Here is a 6,358-nt window from a genome sequence, read left to right as displayed (position 1 = left end):
TAAAACACAGAAAACTTTATACAATAAAATAATGCTACAATCATAATATTGAGTCATCAGAAGACATAGGGACTAAAGTGTGCAAATGCAGAGAGCTTCTGTTTTGGATTGTTTTCTCATTTGTACTTATTTGATTCATAGCATCAGGTCAGTCCTTTTCCATTTCAATTTAGTCTATTTCTATCATTTAAAGATTATCTAAATAGGACAGATAATTTTGAGGACTTAGGGAAATTATCCACCATTTTTGTGGGGCTACAGGTTGCTCATTGAACATAGAAATGTTGGATTTTATGGTGGTGTCGCCGCTGCTGCTTCCTGCTCGCCCCGGACCCAGAGCCTGCTGTCATGGCTCCCGGCCTGCTCACTTAGTTTAGTGTCTGTGACAAAACAGGCCTTGTGGAATTTGCAAGAAACCTGATCTCTCTTGGTTTGAATCTGGTTGCTTCCGGAGGGACTGCAAAAGCTCTCAGGGATGCTGGTCTGGCAGGCAGAGATGTCTCTGAGTTGACAGGATTTCCTGAAATGTTGGGGGGACGTGTGAAAACTTGGCATCCTGCAGTCCATGCTGGAATCCTGGCTCACAATATCCCAGAAGAAAATGCTGACATGGCCAGATTTGATTTCAATCTTATAAGAGTTGTTGCCTGCAATGTCTATCCCTTTGTGAAGACAGTGGCTTCTCCAGGTGTAACTGCTGAGGAGGCTGTGGAGCAAATTGACATTGGTGGAGTAACCTTACTGAGAGCTGCAGCCAAAAACCACGCTTAACTGACAGTGGTGTGTGAACCTGAGGACTATGTGGCAGCGTCCACAGAGATGCAGAGCTCTGAGAGTAAGGACACCTCCTTGGAGACTAGACGCCAGTTAGCCTTGAAGGCATTCACTCATATGGCACAATACGATGAAGCAATTTCAGATTATTTCAGGAAACAGCACAGCGAAGGCATATCTCAGATGCCCTTGCGGTATAGAATGAACCCTCATCAGACCCCTGCCCAGTTGTACACACTGAAGCCCAAACTTCCCATCTCAGTTCTAAATGGAGCCCCTGGATTTATAAACCTGTGCAATGCTTTAGACGCCTGGCAGCTGGTGAAGGAACTCAAAGAGGTGTTAGGTACTCCAGCCGCTGCCTGTTTCAAACATGTCAGCCCAGCAGGCGCCGCTGTTGGAATTCCACTCAGTGAAGATGAGGCCAGAGCCTACGTGGTCTTTGACCTCTATAAAACCCTTACACCCATTTCAACGGCATATGCAAGAGCAAGAGGGGCTGATAGGATGTCGTCATTTGGCGATTTTGTGGCATTGCCTGATGTTTGTGATGTACCAACTGCAAAAATTATTTCCAGAGAAGTCTCTGATGGTATAATTGCCCCAGGATATAAAGAAGAAGCCTTGACAATACTTTCCAAAAAGAAAAATGGAAACTACCGTGTTCTTCAGATGGACCAGTCTTACAAACCAGAAGAAAATGAAGTTTGAACTCTCTTCAGTCTTCATTTAAGCCAGAAGAGAAATAATGGTGTCATTGACAAGTCATTATTTAGCAATGTTGTCACAAAGAATAAAGATCTGCCAGAGTCCGCCCTCGAGACCTCTTCGCAGCCACCATTGCTGTCAAGTACACTCAGTCCAACTCCACATGCTACGCCAAGAACAGGCAGGTTATCTGCATTGGAGCCAGACAGTAGTCTCATATACACAGCACCCACCTTGCAGGAGATAAGGCAAACTACTGGTGGCTTAGACACCATCCACTAGTGCTCTCGATGAAGTTTAAAATGGGAGTGAAGAGAGCAGAAATCTCCAATGCCATCGATCAATACGTAACTGGAACCATTGGCGAGGATGAAGATTTGATAAAGTGGAAGGCCCTGTTTGAGGAAGTCCCTGAATTACTCACTGAGGCAGAGAAGAAGGAATGGGTTGACAAACTGAGTGAAGTTTCTGTCAGCTCTGATGCCCTCTTCCCTTTCAGAGATTATGTAGGCAGAGCTGAAAGGAGTGGAGGGGCGTACATCGCGGCTCCTCCGGCTCTGCTGCTGGCAAAGTTGTGATTGAGGCCTGCGATGAACAGGGGATCATCCTCGCTCATATGAACCTTTGGCTCTTCCACCACTGATTTTATCACACCCTGTTTTATGATTTGCTTATGTGTAGGTGAAGAGTCATGTGTGAAACTTTGAGAATAACTTAAAAAAAAATAAAACAGTACGTCATAAAAAAAAAGAAATGTTGGATTTTACAAGATAAAGTGATAGTCAGCCAATTAATTATGTAAATGTAACTATAAAATAACCAGACTGATTTGCTGATGCTGAGCCAGTGTCATTATTTTAGTCAGAGTTCTTATATTGTATATTCATTTTATAAAATAGCAAAGCTTGCTATGGGTCTCCATGTGGAAGTGAAAATAACATGATTTGATTTTTAAACAGGTTCATCACTAATATTCCCAGATAAGTGGTAATAATAATGATAATAAGCAATTTTTACATGTGTACTATGTGCCAAATATACTGTCATAATTCTTTAAAATAATTCTGGGATATAGGCATTATTATCCTAATTTTTAGATAAGAAAACTTAAGATAAGTTAGCTTAGTAACTTGTTTAAGCTCAAGCAGTTATGAAATGATACAGCAGGGACTCAAATCCAACTCTGCTTTCAATGTCTGTGCTAATAACCACCAAACTATAGCATTGTTTCAACTCCTATGTTGAACTTCTCACTGTAGACAAAGCAATCAGGACCACTTTATGAGTAAGCAGGGTAGATGACTGCTTATGCACAAAAGATTAAGTCTACTTCCTCTCAGTTCATCATTACAATTTCAGTCTTTTGGGTCATGGTGTTTTAGTCTTTGAGAATCCATTTATGTTTAAAATGCTATTACTTATAGAAAGGGTCATTAATTTAGCCATTATCAGCTAACATCTGTATTATTAGTCAACTACATTCCATTAATTGCCAGACAGTTTGACTCCCCCAAGAGGGAAAATATTTATCCCAGATAAAACCTGGAGGTTGGAGAGATCACCAGGAAATGTGTTAAGAGAAAGGAAATGTAGACTGGTAGGGAGGTTGTAGGCCAGAAATTTTACCTACTCCAGAATTTGACTCAGTCTCCTGTTTCAGGTCAGATTAGATAACTTTACAGCTAGAATGGCACTTATAGACCAAGCACTTCAATATTCTCATTTTATAGATTAGAAAATCGAGTCCCAAGATCACACAGTGGGATAGACAGAGAGGTAGAATTACAATTTATAGGTTAGATCCCTTTCCATTATAACACTGCCATATTAGGTTGTTGTCAGGTTATAACCTTTGAACCTTAATACCTTCACTCTCCTGTATTTTGGAGTCTGAGCTATGAACCTCTTTTTCCTTCTTTTCCTCATTTAATTCAGGGTTTCTTTGACCTAAGATGCCGTGAACTGCTCTTTAGTTCTTATCTTCCCTCAACCCTTTGTGAGGTATCAAATCCAATTCCACTAATCTAGAAATTTTGCCTCAAGAACTATGCAAAAGAGAATCAGTTACTATCATACTAGCGGTCTAGAAAAAAGCATGCAAAGCTGAATTGCACCATCTTGCTTGAAACAATTCTAGTTGTCAGTATTAGGGATCTTGTCAGAAGTAAGAAAATACACAAACAGCAATCCCAGAAATGCTGAGAGGCTAGCTGAAACTCACCTTTTTCCAAAATCTTACTTTCTTCCAAAGAGAATTCAAAATATTATTTGTTCTAATTTTCTGGCAAGATTTTGATTTGGGAATATGAGTGGAAAACTGAATATGCAGTAATAGGTACTAAATACATAAAGAATCAACTTTTGTTTTAGAATCTACATATAGAAGCTTATGAAATCTTTTAACCAAGTAGTTTTAACTATCCATGACCAAACAGAACATCTCAACAGCCCAAATTACCATTCATAATTCTATTAATTACCAAACTTAATGTGTTATGCAAATTCTACCAAATAAATAATAAAACTGATCTCATAACCAATGATGATTCATCTAATCAAGTTTCTAAATCCTGCTTCATCTACTTGGACACTAAAACAAGACAGAAATGAATAGATTTAATGTCCTTCCAGGTTATGTGGAATTTGAAGCTATTGATGGGAATTTACCCATAGGGGTTAGTCAATAGGTCATTTGTCTGGGAAAGTGGTAGCCAGATAGATAATGAACTTTGCATCTACATCTGGTTCTCACTTTGAAGTCTAGTTTAAAATCAATGACCAAAATGAAGAAAGTGGTTAGTATCATAATTGCCATTTTATATAGGTGGCTGACCTGTGCCAAGAAAGGAAGAGATGAATCTGAATGTGGACTACAGGGTTTATAAATATGTTTGCAACAGAATCTAACCTGATTCCTGAAGGCATAGTTTGTATATAGAGGACGGAGAAGCAAGGCTGCCCTAATACCGGTTCAACCAGATGGTGAAAGAAAATGCACTCACATAGATTCTGATGTGTGTCCTTTGTCAAATTGAGTTCAACTATGGCTCAAATTAATTTGATAAAAATGCAAAAATTATTTTAAAACTTATTAGAAACAAAGGAGAATATGCCTGTAAATCAACAGGTATTGGTGTATTTCTCAAAGACTTAAAAAATTGACAAACACATCAAGCAGCCTGAAGACTTTAAAGTTTCCAGTTTGGTCTAACTTTTAGCCTGCATCTTGGATCTATCACTAAATGAGAAAGTAAATCTGATCCCCTTGTAGAGTTTACTACTGTTAGGGAATGGTATGTCTATAAAAAAACTAATCTGTGTAATATGTAATCAAGAAATGGTGGAATCAGAATCTTGCTAGTTTAGATGTATAATGGAGTACATTATTTTAAAATTTTATATAGTTTTTTTTGCTATATATCTGTACCCATTAAATACAAAATAATGACTTTATGTTTATAAAATGTATATAATTATACAGGTTATTCTTGTCATCCAGAGAGTAGGCAACATGGGTACATTAAGGTGGAGTCATTCGGCTCGTTAGCATAGTCATGGAGAAGTTCAGACATTTTTTTTGTATTAGAATTGTTTCTTTAAATATTAATTATATTTTAATTACTGTGCTGAGAGTAAACAAACTTTTCTTTAATTAAAATCAACTTAGCTTCTTATAAGACTTTGTCCTTCCTCTATAAAATTCCCAAGTTTATTTAAGAAATTCCCACCAGCTTTTGCATCTCTAGGTATTCTTCAGGTACACAACAATGATTAAAATATAAAGCATAAAAATGATAAATTATCGAGATGAATTAAAAAATAACCTTGACTCTGGTATTTTTAATTCACCTTTAAACCTGAATGCATCTTACTAGACTGATGAAAATAAACACATTTAGAATAGGAAGATAAGTCTTAAGATTCAGTTAGAACTAGTGAAAGATTTCTGTGAGTTTTTTTGGAGACAGAATGTAATTGATTTAAGTGATGGGGAAGTGGAGGTAAAGACAGGAAGTAAACCATTATTCAAAATGATTGTTTTTAAATAAAATAAGTATCACCCTTAATTCTGCTGTCACAGTTGAGAGTGATAGAGGATAACATTTGTGAGTAGTGTATATGGTAACCATCTGTATTCACAGACATAACTTACCGTTTCATAAGGATCTGATATCTACTACTTAAATATGAGGTGGTATTTCCATTTTGGCTGTATTCATTAGAGCTAATCGGGTGGTTATGTATCACCAAAAATGAAGGGCGATTGTCATCCCAATGGAGAAACTGCCAACCTTGCTCTGTTGGTCTATTAGGTCCCCCTCAAAGGTGGGGTGGTATTGCTACTGCCAGTGTGGTAAAATAAGACACTGAGCAGAGAAACTAGTAAGTCAGTCAGTCTACCTGTTGAAAATACAGTTGTGCTTTTTTTGTTTTTTGTTTTTTGTTTTTTTTTTTGAGATGGTGTTGCACTCTGTTGCCCAGGTGGGAGTGCAGTGGTGCAATCTTGGCTCATTGCAATCTCTGTTTCCTGGGTTTGAGGGATTATCCTGCCTCAGCCTCCTGAGTAGCTGGGATTAGAGGCACATGCCACCATGCCTGGATAATTTTTGTATTTTTTATATAGTCAGTGTTTCATGATGTTGATCAGGTTGGTCTCAAATGCCTGACCTCAAGTGATCCATCTGCGTTGCCTCCGCAAAGTGCTGGGATTATAGGTGTCAGTCACTGTGCCCGGCAGGAAATACAGTTTTTGATTTTATATTTGTATGCACAGGAATGTATTTTCTGCTGAGAAACCCTTTACATTGTACCAATGGAAACAGACTCAATGGCTTAGAGAACACAGAATCTTTGTTTTGTACAAGTAAAGAAACGA

At 38.0% G+C, this 6,358-nt stretch overlaps 1 pseudogene across 1 annotated transcript; it reads left to right on the top strand.

Annotated features, from left to right (window-relative positions):
* Window positions 1-348: 348 nt before the first annotated feature.
* On the top strand, window positions 349-2,226 carry LOC108292926 (annotated as a pseudogene). The gene has a single exon (XR_001820485.2). The product of XR_001820485.2 is annotated as a bifunctional purine biosynthesis protein ATIC-like (transcript).
* The last annotated feature ends 4,132 nt before the right edge of the window (window positions 2,227-6,358 follow it).

This window comes from Cebus imitator, unplaced genomic scaffold (assembly GCF_001604975.1).
Source record: "Cebus imitator isolate Cc_AM_T3 unplaced genomic scaffold, Cebus_imitator-1.0 Scaffold513, whole genome shotgun sequence".
Classification (NCBI taxonomy): domain Eukaryota; kingdom Metazoa; phylum Chordata; class Mammalia; order Primates; family Cebidae; genus Cebus; species Cebus imitator.
The sequence above is the reverse complement of the archived record's forward strand: the minus strand, read 5'-3'. Positions and strand labels throughout refer to the sequence as shown.